This window comes from Neomonachus schauinslandi, chromosome 12 (genome assembly GCF_002201575.2).
Source record: "Neomonachus schauinslandi chromosome 12, ASM220157v2, whole genome shotgun sequence".
Classification (NCBI taxonomy): Eukaryota; Metazoa; Chordata; class Mammalia; order Carnivora; family Phocidae; genus Neomonachus; species Neomonachus schauinslandi.
In genome coordinates this window covers 40,553,134-40,574,281 of record NC_058414.1, presented here as the reverse complement: position 1 = coordinate 40,574,281, position 21,148 = coordinate 40,553,134, and the positions used below count along the sequence as shown (strand labels likewise).

The 21,148-nt window shown below is 37.0% G+C and overlaps 1 protein-coding gene across 1 annotated transcript in view; it reads right to left on the bottom strand.

Moving 5' to 3' along the window:
* UMAD1 (UBAP1-MVB12-associated (UMA) domain containing 1) overlaps nt 1-21,148 on the bottom strand; it is a 215,784-nt gene that overhangs the window by 113,266 nt on the left and 81,370 nt on the right. The gene's annotated exons all lie outside the window — the stretch shown is intronic.

Genomic DNA, 21,148 nt, shown 5'->3' with positions numbered 1-21,148 from the left:
CATCCAACACATTTACTCAGTGATAAATGCGCGCCAGTCCATGTGTTTATAACTATCACTATACCTTGCGCCATAATCCCCTTAGCTGTCAATAATCATAAATCCCCCACAATTGTACGTTCCTAAATTTTAAGTTTAAATAGATCACAGGAGTCTGCCTTATACTGATGGTGCCGGAACACCAACATTACATACACTCGGAGCCAACACATTTTTACTTTTCATTAATTTTGAAAGTTGCTTATTTTGTACCACTCCAATTAAAAAAAAAATTCTTAAATTTTTCTGCAAAACTCTCCCTTCACTTTTAATAGGCTTGGAAACCATTCTGGAGTTTCCCTGCCAACACGAAAGGCTTTTCCTTAAGCCTGGCATAGGCTGGACTGCAGTGAGAGGCATGGAGAGAAGGCAGACAGATTTTTCTCCTTTTGCACACTGATTAAAAAAAGTGTCACCAGATGTGAAAGGGAAAATTTAGACTCTAAATTCTGAAATTTAATCTAGCAATAAAGAAGCACCAAATTCTTAAGACACAGTGCACTTCAGCTATCTGCCATAACACCATTTCCTCCTTCAAATGTGCTCTTGATTAGAGAGTGCCTGCAACATTTTTTACTCTGGTTAACAAGGTTTATTTTACTTCAGTGAGTGCTATTGGTGAGGAAAAATCAGATTTCTTTGCTTTAAGAGGAGCTGCCGGTGGTCAAATAAGTGAGACACTAAATAAGACTATACATTTGATAAATGAAGACACTTTGCTTTGCTGGTAACCTTTCTGACAGAGTTTTTAAAAAGCATAAAGTACCTATGTTTAATCCCCACATTACAGATGAATAGATGCACATGCTATTCTGAACTGAGCAGAAGAACAGTGAAGGGACAGAACAAGACAGGCCTTAGAGGCATATTAACAACTTGGGATTTTGAGAGAGATTTGAAGCCATGGGAGGGTTTTAAACATAGAAGTGACGTGATCTCACTCATATTTAAAAAAAATCACTCCAGCATCTATGTGAAAAGATCATACAAATAGAAAAGAATATTATGAAGCTAATAAATGAGATAAATCTGTAAGTTATTGTGCAAAACATATAGTTAAGCTAAAAAGTTAAGATGTAGAATAGTAGATGCAGAGTATGATCCTTTGTGGAAAAAAGTGTATACATATCACACACACACACGCACGCGTGCGCGTGCATGCGCACGAAGGTGCAGACCTGTGCTATATTATAGATTTCACAAAATTCACGGCTGAAGTAAATTAACATACCCAGTCGTCCTAAACATACTTATTAGTATGTTTAATTAATGAATTGGTATTAGTTTCAAATTTCAATTTAAATCCATTAAATTAAGTTTTAATGAAATTAAATGCAATCTAAATTAAGTTAAATATTCAGTACCTTAGTCACATTTCAAGTGCTCCACAGCCACGTGTGGCTAGTGTCTGCTTTATTGGACAAAACAGATCTAAACATTGTAGAAAATACAGAGGAAAGGTTAAACCTTTCTTCGAGGTTTTCTTCTGGGCTTCGAAATGGGAGTGGGACAGGGATCTTCTACTTCTCACCTCAGGTACTGTGGAATATGTATGCCACATAATATTTTTTCACATTACAAACTATTAACTACAGACAGGTAGTGTGCAGTCTGAACACTTGTAGAGCCCTTTTATTTTTTAAAGATTTTATTTATTTGTCAGAGAGAGAGAGAGGGAAGGAAAGAGAAAATGCAGGGGGAGCAGCAGGCAGAGGGAGAAGCAGGCTCCCTGCGGAGCAGAAAGCTTGATGCGGGACCCCCAAGATCATGACCTGAGCCAAAGGCAGACACTTAACGAATGAGCCACCCAGGCATCCCTGGAGCCCTTTTAAAGATGAAGAATACAAACTTATCAATACACCATTTAGAAAGTGAAAATGCATGTAGAAATAAGAAAAATGACCAAAAGTTAAATTTTAAGCAATGGAAAATACCATAAACATCACCAAATCCAGAGAAATACCATCCTCTTTTTATTAATCAATCATCTGGCACAGTTCGATAATGCTTTCTTCCTAAAATGTTTGACTATGCACATTTTGACAAGTGACAATTTTGTAATATAATGTTCCACACATAAAATTGAACAATTTGGTGTTTCTTCTAATGAAGATATAGAAACTAATCGTTTAGAAATATATGTTTAAGAAAGCTAACCTTCACAACTGAGGTCAATTTTTAGGACCATTGTCAAATCTGGAGAAACTTCCATGAAGTTTCTTTCATATACAAGGTGCAAAATTTCAGGGCATTTCAAAGTTTCACATGCTGTGAGTATCCCTAAATATTCTTTGAATTGAAGACACTTGTTCACTAAAAAAGCTCATTGTAGACACACATTATGATAAAGGTTTATGTTATTTTTTTCCATGTTAGTATTTTGTGGTCAAATCAGCAAGAAACATAACTCTTCTCCCGAGGGATTCATAGGATTCATTCCTCATTAACTAGACTTTCAAACAATCCATTTTACTACTTCTATTCAAAAGTTATCTCTTCTTCTCAATGAATTACTGCTTTGGGGATAATCTGATTTTCTTTTGAACAATACAGTTTTTGGAGAATAATTTCTATTTATCATTCACCTTGATGGTTTTAATTTTATGTTCTATTATCTGAGTTTTCTCAGTTCTTCAATAAATAAAGGTAAAGGTGAAAAAAGAAATAACTCTTCATCTTTGTTGAAATTAGGAATCTGTGATTTCTCAGTTGTCTGACTGAAACATTCCAAAGCATCTTTTGACTGAAGTTAAAGTTGTCTATTCCCAGCTCAACTTCCCTCTAGCCAGATCCAAAAACAATGCCTGTGATCACTCCAAAGCAATTCGGCATGTAAGGAAATGTGATGGAAGGAGGGTCAGAGTAGAAAAGAGACAGCAGTCTGAACTAATTGTGGTTTAAGTATCTTAAAATTCTTAAAATTTTGCAAAACAATATGGCCATGTGAACATATATAGCCAGAGGCCCTCCCAAATCCTTGGAAGGGGCTGGTGTAAGGAAGGGGCCCTGAAACCTAAATCCGGTAAATTAGCTCCTGCTAAACTTGCCTCTGATTACAGGTAAACAGAGTAGTTAGAAGATCCAGTTTAAACCAAAGGTCCTTAATCTACCCCCAGAGAAGCTGGGTGTTTCTCCCCACCTGTCACTCCACCCCCTCCCCCACATAAATATTCAATTTTAGGCTGACTATACTTCTAGAAAGTCTCATAGCAAACTCTCATTTACATTCCCTGACTTTCTCACATTGCACAGCTAGAATCGCTTAAGCTTTGTTTTTGCCAAAATTGAAATGCATACAAGTTGAAATCTTAATTAATCAAAAACTTCTAACTCTTTTTCAGAAACTTCTTCAGTTTCAGTTTACCAATCCATTGTTTTGATGGATGCATCCAGCCTCTCTCTCTCTCTAAAGCTCTGGAAACATCAGCCCTATTTTAACGTAACAATTCTGAAAGCCTCATTTGTCCTGTATGTCCATAAGAAATCACTCTCATTTATAACATATGGGCTAAAGCCATGATACACAGAAGTGGGGCGGGAAGTAGTCATCACGGAGCTCAATACTTCTTCATTAGTGGAAGTAATGTAACTCGCGGTACAACGTAGGAAACAATATCCTGCTCAGTTATATCCATAAAGAAGAGCCTGCACAACATCAAACAAGTCTACAAAGTAGGAGTCTCAACTGGCTTTTAACACAATTAAAGCTGTTTTCCAAATTCATCTTCTATTTTTAATGCAGAGAATTCCAAGGTCTTACTGGGCGTCATTACTTCTTACTAAATATCTTATTGACATTATTTATTATTTCCATTTACCCTCACTCACTTGTAAGTCCAGCAATAAGTTTCAAACAATTATTGCTTTCACCAAGTTCTGTAAAATCTGAAAAATACAGACATTTAAATGCACTAACTCTGGAACCAAACTGGGTTCAAATCCCGGCTTAGCCACTTTCTACCTGTAATTTTGAGCAAGTCACGCAACTTCTTTGTGCCTCAGTTATCTTATCTGTAAAACAGGGATAAAAATAATCCCTACCCTATAGAGATGCTGTGAGCATTAAATGAATTCATTTTCATGAATACTGAAAGCAGCATTTGACGCACACCAGGGCTATGCACACGTTTGTTAATTTTAAGAAAAATAGGCATCTGTATGTAATATGAAATGGGGAGTAATCAGAGAAGCTTAAGTCAAAATATTCATACTAATTTGAGTGGGGTTTTACTATCTTCCATCATGTTACAAATTCCAAACTGCCAAAGACAGGTAATTCAAATTTAAAAGCACAAACATTTCTGAGCCAAATAACTAATTTATACATTATTAATACCTTCTCTGTCCCTGATCACAAGGTAGCCAAACATGGACAAGCAGCTTGGCCCAGTGGGTTCAAATGTATGCAAAATGGCCTCTAGCTGGGAAGCTTTAGACACGTCATTTAATTTCTTGGAACTTCACTTTCCATGTTTGGGCAAATGGGTATAATACTGTCTGAATTTAAGAATGTTTGCTAAAATTACATTATATGAAACATAAAGAGCTGTTGCGGGGCCTGGCACCTAGCAGATGCTCAATAAATAGTAATTGTTACAGCAGCACTTGATCATTATCATTCTATTGTGTTAATATTCCTCTTCATATATTATACTATATATTAGAGGTCATTGCCCCTTACCATTCTAGCAGTAAAATACAAGAAAAATCTATCTTTCCTATTCACTTTTGTTAAGACTGTCAAACATAATCAATGTCTGACCTTGTCCTGGACTAAGATTGAATAACACTGGTGAAAGAGATCCTTCATGGATATTTATGAATGCAAATGTGACACATAAGGTCCTTTCATTAGTACTTAATGTTATTAAGGTTTTAACAGAACTTAAACTATCATAGAAAAGAATAATTAAATCTTAGATGTTTTCTGCATCACAGTTTCAATTTATAGGACCTTTTGTGAGAACTTTCAAAAATCTTTATACTACTTTATGAATCTTTTCATTATATCTGCATATTGGATCCCAGCAAATATCAGTGCCCAGTTTCATTTTAGAAAAATATGAGACTGAAGATTTATGACTTGTCCTCCTAAACATACCAAGAAGGGAATTCACATAATTTCTCACTATTTCTGGAGGAAGTCTTTGACACCAGTACCGAGAATGCTATAAAATTAAATATTAGAGGCTCAAATTGCTAAATATTCTATAAGCCATGAAAAAAATACTTACCCACTCCCATTCCTGGAAAATGCATTAACTAATGTCCCTCAAATATTTTTCCTTGGATTAGGTGGAAACAGTTCAAACCCCAAGAAGACACATAGCTTCAACTTGGAATGTTGGCTGTTAGAGCATACGCTGCTGGAGAGTAATTAAACCACCTTGGATCCTCACTTAAGTGAGATTATAAAAACCCAGAAAAGAGTCCTTCAAGGAAAAAGTGTCAAAACTGTTTAAATTAATTTAGCACATTAAGTCTCATGGTATTTATTGGGAATTGTTACAGCATTCATTTTAACTTCAAAAAAAATAACTGATAATTATTTGCCTTGGAACCTCATACAATTTTTCTTCAAATCTATTGTAAAAGAACAACACCAAATATAGAAAGGCTACAGGTTAGAACTTCTAAAAGTACTAGCAAGGGAAATTTCTGAAAAAAGGGGGGAAAAAACCCAAACAGCAAATACAGAAATCAATGCAATCACATGGATCTAAGCGAAGAGAAGTCCAGAGTAGAGGAAAATCTTGTGTGATGGCATGTCCATAGGATAGCAATAAAAGGGGACAAAAAGAGGCATTAGGAACGTGGGAATCTTCATGGTTCCTAGACTTACTGATGACCATGCCCGACTTAGAATGACAGAGCTAAATCCCAAAGTACTATTGTGAAAAATATATTTCGCTCCATTTTTTCTAAAAATAGAAAAAAATTAAATTTATATATTAAAATGTACTACTATTCTCAAGAGAAAACAGGATCTACAGCATTTAGACAGGTACAAAAAGGCAACAGCTATTATATAAAATTTGGTAAATGGGTGAATCAGCATTATGATTGTATTTTCAATGTACCACCACAGCACAATGTTGGATAATTTGCTGTAAATAGAAATCCAAGGCAAAGATAAAGCTCACCTTACCGGCTCCAATCCAAAAAAAAAAAAAAAAAAAATTCTGGGAGCTCTAACAAGATTGATTGACTAATTTATATTCCAATTCCAGGACTGGTCATCTAGTTTTGTAGCAGCAATTTCAAAATGTCATTGCTGGGGGCGCCCAGGTGGCTCAGTCGTTAAGCGTCTGCCTTCGGCTCAGGTCATGATCCCAAGGTCCTGGGATCGAGACCCGCATCGGGCTCCCTGCTCCACGGGAAGCCTGCTTCTCCCTCTACTAGTCCCCCTGCTTGTGTTCCCTCTCTTGCGGTCTCTCTGTCAAACAAATAAATAAAACCTTAAAAAAAAAATGTCATTGCTGGTTCCATAAAGTTTCTCTAAATATTTATGGATAGGTACTGAATTTACAATATGTTCTAATCCATGGAAAAGACTTTGGTTTAAGGAATTATCATATAACTTTATTACATAAGTATATAACAAAACAAATATTTAATTTATATATAGAAGAAAACATAATGCATACAATAAAACATATACTCTGTTAGGTGATTACACCTTATTTTCCTTATTTTTTGGCCCAGAGACAGCATTTCTCATGTTCTCTAATATTTTAATGGTTTAGATTTAATTACTATACTTTCTTCCAAGAACACAAGCAAATCTCCTCTTCCTTTAAGGAAAACTATCTGTTAAATTGAAAATAACGAAGGCCGAATTTTCAGTTATATAGAGAAACGGTAATTCAGCAAACAACAATGAAGACTTCCCATTTCCCAAAACCTTGACCGAGTGGGCTCAGTGACAGAGAAGAAAGGACCCAAAACTTCCATCTCTGCTTTGAGTTACTACTACGGCAGCCTTCCTGGCAGTTTTGATGAAAAGGTTTATTATTTCTTGGCAAAAATGTATTTCATAACTGTGAAGTATCACAATAACCTAATTTGAAGTGTTCTTTGTTTTTTTTTTTTTAAGATTTTATTTTTAAGTAATCTCTGCACCCAACGTGAGGCTTGAACTCACACCCCCAAGGTCAAGAGCATGGTCTACCAACTGAGCCAGCCAGGTGCCCCTAAGATCTGAAGCTTTCTGAGTGGCACTGCAGAGGAGTAGAGAGAAAATTATCTTCTGTTACCTGTGACCTCTACCAAGTCACTTGGTATGTCTGAAACTCAGCTTCCCTCATCCCTAAACCAATGTAAAAGCGTTTGCCCTGCCTTACTCTGGGGATTTCTGAAGGAATCAAAATAAAGTAGCATCTAGGAAATGTTCTGTAGGACAGTACTCAACAAATGGAGTGATAATAATAGTAGGAAAAATAATAGTGATTATTCAGGAAATAAAGCACTTAACTATAATTGGGTTTTCTAGGACTAAGACTCTCTGGGTTTAAGAATTTAAAGAATTATAAAGCAAAAGTTGAGCGAACTTTGTAAAAAACTTCAAAAAAAAAATACCAATACTTCTGAGCAAAACAAGGCTAGAGCTGCCCCAGGACAGACATGGAAATATCTCTACATAACATGGTCTATTCTTCCATGGCAACTCCAAAACAACAGCAGGATTTATCAACCCGTTCCATCTCTATTAATTAAAAGAAAAAAAAGAGTCCTCATCCTGATAGCTAATGAAGGTTTCTCGTTACTATTTCTCACCACACCCTCGAAGGCCACTTGGCCTACTTAACAATCAACATCAGTTCTAATTAGATATATTGAAGTATCTGACATAAACATGGCAATAACTTTCGGTAACAATTTACACACACACACACACACACACACACACCATTTTTAAAAAGAAATAGAAACATTTAAAAAAATTTTTTTAACTCTTAGGGCTTTAATACCTGAAGATAGCAATAAAAAGGGGGATTGTTTGTGTAAATTGTACCAAAATAATGAGACATTTCCAAGTTTGTGTTTGAAGTTCTTTAAACAAGGTGGCCTTTTTAGTGAGTTGAGATAGAAGTTTAGAACATTTTAGGGGCAGAGCATTTGGTTGGCATTCTGCCACTTTCTACACCAGATAATTTCAGTCGCTGCTGTTTGTCTCAGATGTTTTTTATTCTCCCTCTAGGGAAGTCAAAGCCTTTTCACTTGCAGGCAAATTTTACTGTAGCTCTGGTAACTACTTTACAAGGTGATAAGCATTCACAAGAGGCTTTTATTAGGCCGGTAGCTAAAGCAAAAACTACGGGCACATATTTAGACAACATGTGTGAAATGGAAAACTTTAAACATATGAGAGTTCCAAGTTAGTCTACTAAAAGTGCGGATCCCATGAAAAATATGGGGGTGGGAGGGAGAAACATGCTAAATAGCCTAAACTAGATCTGAATTTGTATATTTTCGTTACCATTAACTCAACATAACAGCTTGTTTAATTACGTGTATCAACTCAGCATCTGCTAACCCACTGCTATTTGATTTTTCCCCAGACTTTGTTTCCCTCCATCGCTTTTCCAAGTGATTTTGCAGACTTAGAGCAGAAACTCTTGTTTTTATCATGTTTCTTCCATTTGGCCCCATGGGGAGTGTCCCGAAGAAGGAAATGGTACATGTAAGCTAGGACAACAAGGAAGCAAATATGGGACTACTGGTTAAGACACAATGATGGTTCAAAAGCACCACACTAATTGGGGGAAGAAAAGATCATCCGTGATCAGCAAGACACCATCATGAGGTACCTTCAGATAGGCCTTGGAAATCAGATAAGACTTGGGTAAACGGAGAGAAGAAACCACTGAGGCAATGACAAAAATAATGGCCCAACATGATAAGCTTCCAGAGCCCAGAGAGACGGAGCAGAGAGCCCTGATGAGGGACAGTGGACAGTGTGGGAGACAGACCACTTGTTGGAAGCACTACACTAGACTAGTTTTTACACACCATGAAGTAAAATATACTCAGTGATACTCAAGTCTCCTTCCACTACTTGCAAGTTTATACCATAAATCTAATACAATAAACTCTCCCTGGTTTGTAACAATGCAGTGCTTTTCCTGACAACATAACTTTTTCAGACCTGCCCACTAGACTGTAAGCTTATCGAGAAAAGAGTTCCATCGCCTACTCTCTGAAGCTGGTCCCAGGGTCTAGCATGTTAGCAAGGACCAAAATAAATGTCTCCTGAATGAACACTACAGTTCAGATTGCAGGGTTAGGAAATGGACTTCGTGGGCACAGAGAACTGGAAGTAACCTTTCTCAAACTGGTCACTGATATGCCATCCCATAAAGAGTTCAGAATTTCTCCCAATAAAGTCACAGTGTAATTAGAAACCCAAGAGAAGAAACAGTCAAATCTCAAAAGAGACAATTCCTATGCGATAGGAAAAAAAAACTGTAAATCATATATTTGATAAGAAGCTTGTATCTAGAATATATAAAGAACTTCTACAACTCAATAATTAAAAAAGCAAATACCTAACTTAAAAATGAGCAAAAGATCTGAGTAGACATTTGTCCAATGAAAACATACCAATGACCAATAAGCACCTGAAAAGATGTTCCCCATCATTAGCCATCAAGTAAATGGAAATCAAAATCACAGTGGATGCCACTTCACATCCACTAGGAGGACGAGAAGAATCAAAAAAACAGGCAGTAACAATTAGAATTCGCCAGGATGTGGAGAAACTGGAACCCCCCCCCTACACTGTTACGGTAAAATGGGCCAGTTCCTTTGCAAAAACATTCCAGCAATTCCTCAAATGGTTAAACATAGAATTACCATCTGATTCTGCAATTCCACTCCTAAGCATATACCCAAAAGGAATGAAAACATGTCTACAGAAAACCTGTATGCAAATTTCATAGCAACATTATTCATAATAGCCAAAAAGTAGAAACAAACCAAATCTTGATCAACTAATGAAGAGATAAACAAAATACAGTATAACCATAGAATGGAACAGTATTCAGCAATAAAAAGGAATGGCATAATGACAAATGTTCCAATGTGGATGAGCCTTGAAAAGATAAAAGTAAAAGAAGCCAGTTACAAAAAATCAGATGTTATATCATTTCATTGATACGAAATGTCCAGATTAGGCAAATCTATAGAGGCAGAAAATTGGGGAGAAATGGAGCCTGACTGCTGAAGGGTACAGAGTTTCTTTTGGGGGTGATGAAAATGTTCTAGAAGTGACTGTAGTGATGGTTGCACACCTCTGTGATTATATTAAAAGCCACTGAATTGTACACTTGAAGTTAATGATATGGCAGGTGGCAGGTGAATTATATTTCAATAAAGATTTTAAAAATATATCTGTTTGGGGTGATGAAGAAGTTTGGGAAACAGACAGTGGTGATGATATCACATCATTGTCAATGTAATTAATGCCACTAAATTCTACACTTAGAATAGTTATGTATATTTTGCCCCAATAAAAAAATTTTTTTAAACCAGTGCAGAATGGAAAAAAGTTGACTTACCTTCCCAGCTTTAATTATTAGTATATCCTTTCTCTAGTAGATTCACTTTGTCCAAAGTAGGAAAATCCCAAATCTAAAAGATTTTATATGCCCATACATATATAGGGGGAAAGTATTAACATGATTTTGAAAAATTTATTGAAATAAACCAATCAGTATAACAACAAAAAATCTGTAAGATTTCTCAAGATCAAATACTACTGAACATTCTGTTTTCGATTTTTTAATTTATATACTTTATATTTGTGGTTCTTTAACCTGCCTTGATACTCTTTTTGACTGATGATGTTTAACTGCTTTTCTATTTCCTGTTGTGAGAAAATTAACTGACTGTTACAATTCAAGTTTTAACAAATGGCATTTCTACTATCCTTTGCTAATTATGCTGTGGCTGGATTTTGTGTACCATTTCACACTACATTTACTCTCCTGCTTTGATTTTAGAGCAACTTATTTCTAAGAATGTGCATTTGTATACACTTCATTTTGACTTGCCAAACCAAATCTGATTATGTTGCTTCTGAACCAATTCTAGACAGATACTTAACCAGAAATGCACACTGATGTGAATGAACTAAAAATATTTAAATATATAGTACCTCTTTCAGGTTGCAGCAGGAATGTAAATGCACATATACACACACAGACCAAGCAAAAACAACCTAATGCATAAGTATAAAACCTATGTGTTTTAAAATAAATATTTCTCTACAAGTCTTCCCTAATATACGGAGAATCATTACCTCAACATGATTATATTTGAATGTATAGCACTTCGATGGGCTTAGTTTTCAGCAAGTCTATTAGGACAGAAAGAGGAGTCAATATTCCACCATAGTGCCATTTTAGACAAAGTAAAGCATTAATATCAGAAGCCAGAAAAATGTAAATGTCAAATAGTAACTTTCTCATCAATCAAGCTTCCTTTAGATAAGTGAACACAGAATTTCACATCTGTGATTATTCATATATATATTTGCTTTTCAATTGACAATCTTGAAAATCACTTTATCTGAAAATTTGGGTTATAAGTTTTAAGTGCATGAATTAACAGAATTAATCCTTCTAAGAAGCTGTGACTTGGAAAAGGCACCTTGAGACGCAGAGCAATGAACACGGACATAAATTATGCCTTAATGGAAAATAAACTTGTAAACAATATCATGTGTAGTGAAATCTCAGCTTCTGTGACAAAAATGTAATCTTCTTAAACGACAAAAATAATTACTGATAGACATTAAATGCAAGGGCTGAGAGATACCAGAAACTATATTTTTTATGAAATCTTTTAAAAAGCAATACATTTGGGGCACCTGGGTGGCTCAATCCTTAAGCGTCTGCCTTCAGTTCAGGTCATGATCCCGGGGTCCTGGGATCGAACCCTGCATTGGGCTCCTTGCTCAGCGGGGAAGCCTGCTTCTCCCTCTCCTACTCCCCCTACCTGTGTTCCCTCTCTCGCTATGTCTCTCTCTGTCAAATAAATAAATAAAATCCTTAAAAAAAAGCAATGCATTTATTAAGGGTACGCTTTGTTAAAGATATTTTCTTAAGCATTTTACATACTTAGCTTTATTAAATAAATCCTCACAAAAATTTTGTGAGGTAGGTATTCATTATGAATAGGCATTTCACACAGGCGGATGAAGAGATTAAGTAGCTTGTGCAAATTTGCAGGAGTAAGAATTAGAGCTGGGACTGGATCCAAGTCCATGCTCTCTCCATTAGACCAGTCTTCCTTCCAGTAGCAAACAAGCCTATCATTTAGCAAGATAATTCAGTAGCATCAGCTATTACAACTACAAAAGGGCTCAGGGAATACCACATTCCTGCAGTCTGATTGGTTCAGCTATATTACGCAGATAAGGAGAAATAAAGCACTTAGGCATGGCAATCCTTACTTTGCCAAGTTTTGGCACAGGAGAACAAACATGGAAAGAATCAAAACGAAATTAAATTCAACCTTCACATTTATGTGTCTTAAAAGTTCTATGAATCTAGACAGCAGAGACAACTTAATGAGAATACATGGAAAATAGGATGCAGGTTTTGTGAAAAGTCCTTCTGCTTGGATTCTGCATGTTGTATATTCCCCACTCTGTGTGTATTTTGTACAGGTGTTTGAACATGTCTTTTATAATTGTACATTAAGAAAAAGTCTAAAAGATAGTCCACCCAAGATCATCTCATCGGTTAACTTCATTTTTAGTTATACTGTGGTTTGTTTTTTGATTAGCAATAAATAAAAGGTATTTTCTAGGAAAAAAATGTATGTATGTATACACACACAAGTTATGTAAGTAATACAAACAGGTGGGCCTAATTCATATTGAAACACTTCTGATCTTAGCTTTCCTAACAGCCATTCTCCTCAATATTCCTCTTGACTCCCGCTGTTCTTTCTCAGTCTCTCATGAGCTTCTCCCACACTACTCAAGCTCTGTTTTAGAGTTCCCCAGGGCTGGGTCCCTGGCTCTTTCTCAACATGCCCTCTCTATGTAATCACATCCATTCACAAAGATGTAAATACCATGTGCATTCTAGTAATCCCCAAATTTACACTATAAGCCCAAACCTCTGCTATAAAACTCCACTACTACGTAAAAGTTACTTTGTCCAAAAACTGAACTCGATCTTCCTCCTAAACCTGCTCCTTCTCTAGACTTCTGTATCCTCCACCCTGTGGCTCATACCAGCAGACACAGAGATTCATTCCAGGGTACCTCTTTGTCCCCATATTTAATCCATCACCAACTCCCCTAAAACATACTAAACCTGGTCACTATCCTAGCCCAAGTCACCACCATCTCTCACCTGGACTATTAATTATTGCTTTAGACCGCTTCCTATCCATTCTCCCCTCCAACAGCCAGTGAAGTCTTTAAAACAAAGAAACCAGATACTATTATTACTCTGCTTAAAAAACTTCCAATGATTTCCTCTTGTACTTTAGAACAAAACTCAAACTCCCAAGTCTTGTATGCTCTGACGTGTTCTCCATCTTCACTCCAGCTCTTTGCTTCCCTCCCTGTACTTCAGCGTTACTCGTCTTCTTTCATTCAGTTCTTCCAGGAAGCCAAAATCCTCACTGTCTCTGGGCTTTTGCACATGCTGGTCCCTCTACCTGGAATTCTTTCTTTTACCTCTTGCCTAGCTCATTCTGATTCATTCTTCCAGTTCAACTCAAATATCATTTCTCTGAAGAGGCCTCCCTAAACAACACCCCCCACACACACTTAAATGAGTTTCCTCTTGCAAATTCTGTCTCATAGCATCCTTTTCTTTCTTTCATATCTCTCATTACTGTTTGTAATAAATATATATGTGTGTGTATATATATGTGTGTGTGTGAATGCCTGGTTCTTCTACTAGGTTCTAAAATTCATAAACACAGGGACTATGTCTTGGTCCCCCCAACATAGCCAACACTTTGCATAGCATCTGGCATCTAATGGGTGCTTTATAAATATCTGCCGAGGGGCTCCTGGGTGGCTCAGTCGTTAAGCGTCTGCCTCAGGTCATGATCTCAGGGTCCTGGGATCAAGCTCCACATCAGGCTCTCTGCTCTGTGAGAAGCCTGCTTCTCCCTCTCCCACTCCCCCTGCTTGTGTTCCCACTCTCATAGTCTCTCTCTCTCTCTGTCAAATAAATAAAATCTTAAAAAAAAAATATCTGCCGAATTAATTGGTGACGAGTCCCCTTCTCCACCAATACCCCACTCCCAGGCCCTGAAAGCAACCATTGTAACAATTTCCTTTTTATCTTTCCAGATATAAAAACATATGTTTAAAAGGGAAAGCATTCACAATAGCCAAGATATGGAAGCAAGCCAAGTGTCCATCGATAAGATGAATGGATAAAGAAGATGTGGTATATATACACCATGGAATATTACTCAGCCATAAAAAAGAATGAAATCTTGCCATTTGTAACAACATGGATGGGCCCAGGTGGTATTATGCTAAGTGAAATAAGTCAGACAGAGAAAGACCAATGTCATATGATTTCACTTACACGTGGAATCTAAAAAACAAAACAAACAAACAAAACAGATGCTTAAAAGAGAGAACTGGTGGTTACCAGAGGGGTGGTGAGCAGGGAGGATGGGTGAAATAGGTGTGGGGGATTAAGAGGTATAAATTTCCAGTTATAAAATAAATAAACCATGGAGATGAAAAGTACAGCACAGGGAATATAGTCAATAACATTGTAATAATGTTGTACCATGACAGATGGTGACTACAGTTATTGTGGTGAGCACTGAGTAATCCACAGAATTGCCAAATCACTGTTGTACATCTGAAACTAATATAACATTGTACGTCAACTATATTTCAATAACTTAAAAAGGGGAAAGAGTTCAAACATGAGTATATTTTAGTATGTTTTCCTAGTACAAATGTTTACATTTAAATTAAATCTAATAAAAAAATTTTAGAAAGATAATTAAATAGAAGTAGAACCTAGATAATAATTACAATGTAGTAAAAAACTGTTGATTTTTATAAAAAGTAAATGTTAGGGGCACCTGGATGGTGTAGTTCAGTTAAGCGTCCAACTCTTAGCTTCGGCTCAGGTCATGATCTCAGGGTACTTGGATTGAGCCCTGTGTCAGTCTCTGTGCTCAGTGCAGAGTCTGCTTGGGATTCTCTTTCCCTCTCCCTCTCCCGCTCGTGCACACACACACACTCTCTCGCTCTCAAATAAATCAATCTTAAAAAAAAAAGTAAATGTTACACAGAAAGAGGCCATTCCATGTAAATCTTCAACATGTCAACAAACGTTTGCTGAGCACCTATTATGTACCAGGTCCTGTGCTATACAATGGAGGTGACTCAGTAACTATTCAACAACAATTTTATCACTATGGTAAGTTTTTTTTTTTTTTTAAGATTTTATTTATTTATTTGAGAGAGAGAGAGAATGAGAAAGAGAGCACATGAGAGGGGGGAGGGTCTGAGGGAGAAGCAGATTCCCCGCCGAGCAGGGAGCCCGATGCGGCACTCGATCCCGGGACTCCAGGATCATGACCTGAGCCAAAGGCAGTCGCTTAACCAACTGAGCCACCCAGGCGCCCACTATGGTAAGTTTTAAGAGGCAGTCAGTAAGAAAAATTTCTTCAACAAAACTCTAATTATAAACCGATTAGTTTTACTACATCAAAAAACTAAAATATTTTATTTAGGAGCAGAAAAATGACTTTATTTTGTCATTTTACAAATGTACTGAATTTTTAGTAAGTTGATTTAAAGCCTTATACTTAATAGTCCCATTTTTAGAGGAAGAAGAAATGCAGGTTTTGCTCCGTCCTTATCATATTAATTGTAGTTAATGGAAAAGTTCACAAATGCTTTTCAGCAAGCCAATGGTGTCAGGTTTATTCAATTTAACCTTGGCTTAATAAGCGTAGAGAACCTCAACTATCATTCTAATTGTTTTAATTCACTATATTAAAATTCTTGTTTAAAAAAACTACTTCTTTATTTTTTTTTCTTGCACTTAGAGGAATTCAAAGTTCTCGTAATAAATTAAACACCTGGGGAAACTTCATTAAGCACTATTCCCTGAAATTACTGCTTCACCGTGCAAAATGGGGGCTTTATAACCTGAAGAAGTTAATGTAATGTGCACTACTGCTCAGGGACTCACAGTGGCAGTGCGAGACGCTGCCATGCTATTAACTTAATTAATGTTTCCATCAAATGAATGGAGTGCAGGGAAAAAAAAGAAAGTCATGCCTAAAAGTCAGGGCTTAACAAGGACTCAGAGAAACAGTGAATTCCTGATTTCAGTACTGGCTGAGGAAGACTTAAAACTTATTTCTGCTCTCAAACGGTCTTTAATTCTCATAGCTACATGTCAAGACATAAATGGGCACTGGATAGAGTCCAAAGGAATGAAAATGGTTACAGAATCTATTGATTGCTATAGGTAATAAACTATAAAAAGGGCTATGAATCTTCAGGATGGAAAGGGTAATGCCAAAGGCAAATTATAAGAGCAGAGAGTGTTATGAAGTTATGAAAGGTATGTCCTACTTGAACTTGTTCTCCAAGTTTCAAAATTCTAGAATTTCAGATTTCTACAGCAAAGGCAATACCAACTTAAAATTTGAAACAACTGAGGATGAACCAAGTATTATTTTAAGCTGTGGGTAGAAAACATCAATCTTATAAGAAGTGGTGGAAAGCTAAATGTACAACAGTTTACAGGATTTAGGTGATACTTGTAGGCGACAGGTGGCACAAAGGGTAGTCACGGATTCTCACAAAACATTCTTTGAGGTGGATGAAAAAATATATATATAGATGTAGGTTTTGACCAAATGATGGAATTCTTTTGCTTCATTTTAAAATTTGCGACTGACCAGTTTTCAATTGAAAGTTTTAGCCTGCTGTTCCGAATTTCAAATTTGACTCATGTCTTGAAAGTAGTGGTAATTCCAGGATTTCAGGAACTTTTAACAATTATGCTCCTATTATGGGAAACAAAGGTGCTCACCACATAGTAATTAGATGCTTAACAGTCTTAACTTATTTAAGCTGCGTTCCTATTTTCCCCATTGACACAGGAACTGCAAAGCTTACTCAGATTTCTCTTCAGCCAAATCCTGGCTAACCTTCCTATGCTTCCCCTTTGTACAGACAAATACATAGAAGCTGAACAACTTTATAAGTTTCTCTAACCAATCAATTGGCAAGCTGGGTCAGTTCTTCTACTCTTCATGAATTTATCATCATCCCCAAGTGGCCATTTGAAAATCCTCTAATTTTGCAGATGATCATGAAATACCTTGAGTCGTACAAACTCAGGTTCCATTTTTTACACATATATATCAAGAAATACTAACTGCTTTTGACCCTGATATAAATATCCAGCGTTTCTAAAGCTTTTTGCTCAACTTGCAGTGTCATTAGAAACACCTGTCAGGGCGCCTGGGTGGCTCAGTTGGTTAGGCGACTGCCTTCGGCTCAGGTCATGATCCCGGAGTCCTGGGATCGAGTCCCACATCGGGCTCCCGGCTCAGCGGAGAGCCTGCTTCTCCCTCTGACCCTATCCCCTCTCATGCTGTTTCTCTCTCTCTCTCTCTCTCAAGTAAATAAATAAATAAAATCTTTAAAAAAAAAAAAAACACCTGTCAGCTTCCTTGAGAAAAAACGGGCCTTGAAGAACCTAAGTTTTGCAAGTATTTCTGACCATTTTTAGACAGCACAAGTACTGAAGTTAAACCATACTACACAAGAGTAAATAATCACTTCAAAGAAACACTGGTGGAGTTATCATGCCTGCTACAAAGGACTGTTTTATTTTGTTGAGCACGACGTGAAAAGGGCAGGTGTGAGGAATGGGGGAAAATGCCAAATCTCCCCTGAAGTTACAGCAACTGACCAATACGGGGTGCATTTCACAGAGGCCCAACAAAATGATGAGAATGAGGCAGAGACTAACTGCATGGTCAGACCTCCAATGCCTGCTACTGCAGGTCATAACTAAGTATGTATATGGACTCATCTGCGGTCTGTCCAAGGAAAAGTCTGATATTTCAGCAAACTAGGCTAATTTCCTAGTTTAAAAGTACATAACCTAAGCCACTTAGGGTGTACTTATGTAATAATTAAGCAACATCTGAAATACTTTAAAAGTTTATAACTCATATAACTTCCGATCTTATGCCCGAATAGTGGTGCTGAAAAGTAAAAATAGTTTCTTACCCTTTCTCCTAAAATTTCTGCCAGCTCCTCTAGGAATCCAAACAACAGGATTTCATTCCCTAGCCCCTCCTTTTTATTTCCCTTGCCCATTCTCTGTCTCACCTGGGAACTCTCTCTCACCTGGGAACACTGACCCTGAAGCCAATGGCTCCACATTCTCAAGCTACCAGCTAATTCCAAATGCAGCCATGTCAAGGCAACTGAACATGGCAGATGTAAAAGAAACCCAACAACAACAATAAAACAACAAAGAACACTGGCACTTTACTGTCCCGGGTAAAGGTAGTGCCTCTTTTGAGCGTCAGCAGCCTTCCAGAGAGGATACAGGCTAGGGGTTCTGGCCGATAGAAAATACAAAAGCAGGAGAAGCACATAAAGAAATGCCTACATGTGTTGTTGCTAGGTAGCCACAGCCCCAAGAGCTCAGAAAAAGAGCAAATTATTGGTAAAGCTAAAGCAAGAAGATTTTCTTAATGCACAGCATGAAGCATAAACACAAGCATAAACGGTAATACATCTGGTTAGAAGAACAAATAAAGTTCATTTATAGCCATTGCTTAATGAGTTTTCTTTACATCCATATCATTTTGCAATACTTTAATACTGAGGCAACAACCTAGTGTCAATTGACCTTGAACAATAGTTCATTAAATATCACCAGATCCTGCTTGAGCCAGTGGTTAGCGTCAAATACTACCCTGAGCTATCCAACTCAAATAGAGATGATTTAAATTTTATGACTTGATGAATACAGCAGTGATTTATTTTTTGGCACCATGGGCACAGGGAGAACAAGCTTCTGTTTTGTTTGTTTCATTTTCAAGTTCAGTGAGTCAGATCCCATACTGGAAAAATTTCATGAAGTATACTACATCCTTCCAATGCCTACTCTAGGCCTTGGTCATATGTTGAACATCTTTAAGAAAATGGATTAATTCTTTCAATAGCTACCTACTGTTTAATAGTCTACAGACCCTCTTATTAATTCAGAATAATTATCCTATATATATGAAAATGACTTTTTTCTATTAGCTTGGCTTTAGAATACATTTTTGCAATTGATAACATGAAAAACTGGGTTATGTTGTTGCTTGGTTTAAGGTGATTAGTAAGACAATGTCTTAATAACACTGTATCTTCCATTACATAATAATGGCTAATGTTTATTGAAGACTTAGTGTATACATGTGCTGGGCTAAGCCTCTGATAAGTACCATCTCATTTAACCTTTACAACAATCTGATAAATTAAGCATTATTATTCCATTTTACAAATGGGGAACCTGAGGCATATAGTAAGTGACCTGCCCAAAGACCAACAGCTAATTAATATTATATACACCAGATCTGAACTCCGGTCTAAGGAGCTTTGAGCTTCAGAGGCCAAGCCCCTGGCCACTAGGGTGGACTGTGTCTCACTGGGATCTTTTACTATAATTCACCACAGATAATATGCAGGAAATGATTTGGTCCAATTAACCATGAGAAGTATTCAGGGGATTTAGCCTCCTACCAAGCATGAAGCACCACTCAGTAAAGAAAACCTAAATTAAACCTCAAGATAAGTTCTGTAAGTCAAATCTATAGATGCTTATTGAGACCACACAGAAGAGATGAGGGGCAAAACCAAAGAAACAGATTTCAAGAAAAAGAAAGGGGAGCCTGGGTGGCTCAGTCAGTTAAGCATCCGACTCTTCATTTCAGCTCAGGTCATGACCTCAGGGTCATGAGATCGAGAGATTCTCTCCCTCTCCCTCTGCCCCTCTGTACCTGCACACACATGCACACACATGCTCTCTCTCTCTCTCTCTCTAAAAATAGCGAGCTATTCACTTCTTTTGAACTAATCCTGAATATTTTCCTTTTTTTATTTATTTTTATTTTTTTATTTTGAGAGAGCACGTGTATCACCAAATCTGTTAAAAAACCCAAACTGAATAAATTTGAGGATCTAAAAAAAAAAAATACAAAAAACCCAAAAGAAGCGAATATATCAACCTTATATTATGGTGCTTCTGCATTTTATCATAAAATTTGGCTACTCTAAAATTATGCGACCTGACCACATTCCGCACTCTTCCTCATATTACTACACATAAAAAGATAATATGCCAAGCTTCAAGGAGACCAATTTAGCAAAAACTTGCAGATAAACAAAGCAAAAACAATCATCTTCTGTTAGATGAAAATATAAGGGTAACTAAAACTGTATAAATCTCAGTGCACACATTAAAATAATAGTACAACCACTGGTGTGTCATCAAAAAAAAAAAGAAATTGTGATAGGTTAAATAAATCAAATAATACTGAGTATTTCCTACTGGTTTTGTCTTTCACTTATACCATGGTGGTAGTTTTCCTCCAGGCTTTTGATCCTCCAACATGACTAAGATTATTTGCTCCAGAGATTAAGTCACGGACAAAACAAAAGGCAAATTTAAGAACTGGTGGTGAGCATGGGCAGAAACCTCAGCAGAAATTGCTGTTGAGGGAGCACCCATCCTGGGCCCAGGGCTGGGCTGCATATTTTACATAAATTCTCAGATATAAACATCATGGCAGCCCTACTGAGACCATGTCATCATCTTCCTTTCAGAGCTGAGGAAAACTGAAGCCCAGAGAGGTTAATTAACTCACCAAAGTCCCAGCTGGGAAGTCACAGAGCTGAGATTCAGATCCAGATGTCTGATTCACTAGACAATAAGGGTTTCCCCTAAATTAACATATAAAATTTATACATTTTTGGAAGCTTAACTCCTTTTTCTCCAGAAGACGTCAGGACTCTCAAAATGTAGTTGTACAGAACCTGGCTGTCAGGGGTGCAGACCAAGCCAAGAATAGG